Source organism: Theobroma cacao, chromosome 3 (genome assembly GCF_000208745.1).
Source record: "Theobroma cacao cultivar B97-61/B2 chromosome 3, Criollo_cocoa_genome_V2, whole genome shotgun sequence".
In the NCBI taxonomy this organism is placed as follows: domain Eukaryota; kingdom Viridiplantae; phylum Streptophyta; class Magnoliopsida; order Malvales; family Malvaceae; genus Theobroma; species Theobroma cacao.
In genome coordinates this window covers 9,852,373-9,856,485 of record NC_030852.1, presented here as the reverse complement: position 1 = coordinate 9,856,485, position 4,113 = coordinate 9,852,373, and positions in this window count along the sequence as shown.

The window sequence follows — 4,113 nt, the reverse complement described above, 5'->3', positions numbered from 1 at the left end:
GGCAAACATTAAATAAGATATTAGTTATACTTGTAGTTAGATAAAGAAGTGAACTAATCATACCTCTATAGAGCTTTTGATCCACGTCTTTCCCTTTATCATCTTTGTCAAGCTTTTCGAAGGGGCTCATAGGAGTTCCAATGGATTTCATATTCATCACACTGAGTTTCTTCAACATTTGTTTGTATACTTTTCTTGATTGATGAATATTCCATCCTCACATTGCTTGATTTGTAGACCGAGGAATAACTTTAGCTCTCCCATCATGTTTTTCAAATTCTCCCTTCTTCTTGATTATACCCTTGAGCAACTAACCTTGCTTTCTTTTTTACCATATTTCCTAACTCATCCATCTTGTTCTTAAATACCCATTTTTTACCAACAATTGTGTCAAGCCCGACCTTATAAAATACTTGCCATGTCATTCATGTGATTGACAATATGCTTGCATACTTGGAAAGCCTCGAAAAATCGTCAAAAGACGGTAGTGTACTTAATGGTACAACTAAGTTGAATTAAGTCTCGAACTAGACCAAATAAAGATTTTAAGATGAAATTTAGAATTTTAAATTTCTAGAATGATTTAATATGGTGATTCGGAGTTCGAAAATCGATTTGGAGTCAAAATGGAATTTTCATGATGTAGGGGCAAAATGGTCATTTTACCACCCGAGGGCAAAATTGTAATTTTACACCACCCAACACTTATCATACTCATAGATTTCATCCCTTAACATTTTATATGGTGAATAATTGAAATATTTTATGTGGTGGAGAAAGAAAGCTTAATTGTTAAGTGTAAAATGTGGACCAATGGTATGGTGACAAGTGGCAAGCTTATATTTGTTTATAATTTACATTAAAAACCAGCACATAAACCCTCCCAACTCATTTCTCTTGGTCGGCCAAAGGAAGACAAGGGAAGAAAAGAAGAAGAACAAAACCCTAGCTAAGAAATTCAAGGGAAAATCACTAGATTTCAAGGAATCAAGACATCAAAGGTAAAATTTCTTAACTCTAGCTTGTGATCTATCTTTCCTATGCATTCTTGTACATTTTCCATGGTTGAATCACAAGATATCATGAAGGATTCATGGCTGACCGAATTTAGAGGGAGAAGATTTGATGATTTATTTGGTTAGATTTTGAGATATTTTAGTGTTTTTAGTTGATTTATCATGTTTGGAAGGAAAACAAGTAAGAAAAATCACATATTCTTCACAGATTCTTCATTGGCCAAATATTCCATGTGGAATATTGATGATGAATTTGATTGAATTTCAAGTGATTTGATTAGGAATGAATGATTTATGGTGTGAGAATCAAGCGAGAAAAATTATATTGTTAGAGCACTCACCATGGCCTAATTTTTCAAGAGAAAATGTGAGGGTGATTTTGTCACATTTCAAGTTATTTAAATTGTGTTTAATGATTTGGAGTATTGGGAGAGAAATGGAGTTATTTGGAGTTAAATTGGACATATTGACCAATTAATCGGGTGATAGATCGAATTAGGCCAATATTGTTTTATTTAAGTACACAATTGAATTTATGTAGAACACCGTGTTTAGACGATGATCCGAACAATTCGCATTCCATTTCATGCATTCATATAGAGCCTAGATTAGTTTTATAACGGTTTAGCACAAATGTGGTAAATTGCTTAATTATGCATTATGTCTAAGTGGTGAATCCTCCTGTAAAGGCAAAGAAGTTATACCCGAAGACTGGGACTTGGAGTACTTTGACTCCCGATATTGTAAGTAACCTTATTATCGTCTTAATTATCTAAAGTATGTTTTTATCCGATTTTGTAATTTTATGGAAAATGTGTTTAAATTAAATGATTCTATAAATTGTTGTGAAATTTAATGATGACTTGGAAATGGAGTAATTGGAGACTACTTGCTATATTGTAAATTATGTTTTGAATTGAATGGCTTATGATAATGTGGGCATGAATGGCTGGATGGGTATTTGTGTTGAAAATGTATAAATTGTTGTTTGCCTTGATAGGCTGGATAATGATAAAATTGCCATATCATGCTATTGAATTTTTATTGATTTGGTGGGATATCGATTAGCTTACTGCAGTGGGTGGGTTTCTGTGGACTAGCCTATTAGAGGGGCACGATAAACCCCATTATATTTTACCTCGGTACGAGAGGCGCATAGGGTAACTCCTGAGGTAAATTTTAGAGTTCACTTCACATCGAACCACCACGTGAGAGTGAATTCAGCCAACGCCAAGGAACGGCTATGCTTTTAAACGTAAAAATGTGTTTTGTGAGCATATGACCTTTTAACAGCCCTGGTGAACTCGGTTAGATGCCTCGGCCAAGGTATCCTCAAGAATGAGTTTTGGCACGAGCCAAGTTTTTAAGAGATTCATAAGCCTCATTGTATATTTTGGATGAAATGTAACTGGCTTAGATGATTTCAAATGTGTTTTGATGTTATGAACCATTTTATGATGATCTATTTTAATTGTCTCCATTTACTCGGTTTTAGATATTTTAGATGATATTTGTTTACTCACTGAGATTATATAATCTCATCACCCTCCTTTCCACCCATTTCAGGCTCAGGATAGTTTGTAGATAGCTTATATAGTCGAAGGCTACAGTTGGCTTTACTTCCTCAAAAATTATAGGTTCACAGCCTTCGTTCACTTTTGTCATTTGGGGGCCCACATGTCATTGTAAATTAAATTACATACCTTGACTATCTGTATTATAGTATGTATGAATTTATTTCGCTTTTATGCTACAAAAATTCCTTACAGATAACTCAATAAAAATTGTTTTATACGAAAATAGAATATTTTATTGAATATTTTTATTATATTCAAATAGTCATAATTTCACTTTAAATTAATGTTTTAGACATCTAAACTTATTTTTGATAATAAAATATGTGTTTTGCACTCCCATACTACATTATTAGTTGGTTTTGAAATTTTTGGGGAAAATGACCAAAATACCCCCGAGAGACGAAAATTATTTTTTATTGTTTTGGTTTGGAAATAGCTTATAATCTTTTAAAATATGATATTAGCAACTGTTGCTTGCAAGGGAGGTGAGAAAACTGATATTAAAGCCTTGCGAGGTTTCGGTTGGCATTCCGGGTAATGAATGTATATCGGGACATCGCGACGGTTGTCACGAGCTCGAGGAGAGTACCGGGTCTTGACAAATTGGATGGTTGGTTGGCTTTGGAACTAAGGTCCAAACCTTGTTCCTTTCAAATTGACCCAGCTCTTCTTGCATAGCTATCATCCAACTCTCTTCCTTTTCAACTTCCTCAGAGTTCTTTGGTTCCACTTGTGATATGAATGCAAGATACTCACAAGCTTCTCTTAATCCTCTTCTAATTTTGACACCTTCAGAGGGATCACCAATGATTAGTTCTTGAGGATGATTCCTTACAAATCTCCAACTTCTAGGAAGATTATTGTGTTGTTCTTCAATTCTTTGCAACTTTTCTAATGATGGTTCTTCATCAACTTTCTCCTTCAAGGTCTCTCCATGATCTTCTTTGACATCCAAGCTCATCTTCTCCATTTTCTTCTCAATGTCATCTGCATCATCATCATCAAGCACTACCTTTCCTTGTTCAGCATAAATCTCATCAAAAACAATGTGAATTGACTCTTCCATATCTAGAGTTCTTTTGTTAAACATTCTAAATGCTTTAAAGTTAGTCGCATAGCTTAAGAAAATTACCTCATCACTCTTAGCATCAAACTTTCCCAAGGTATGTTTTCCATTATTTAAAACAAAACGTTTGCATCCAAAACTCTTTAAGTGAGAGATATTTGGTTTTCTTCCTTTGTAAAGCTCACAAAGGGCTTTAGAAATCATGGCTCTAATGGAGACTATTCAAAATATAAGCAATAGTGTTCACAACTTCAACCCAAAAATACTTTCGCAAGTTATTCTAACAAAGCATTAGTCTTGCCATTTCTTTTAAAGTCCTATTCTTTCTTTCAACAACTCCATTTTGTTATGGAGTTCTAAAAGCAGAAAAATTATCATCAAAACTATTTTCATTACAAGAAATTTAAAATTAGTCACTTTCAAATTCACTATCATGATCACTCCTAACACTAAC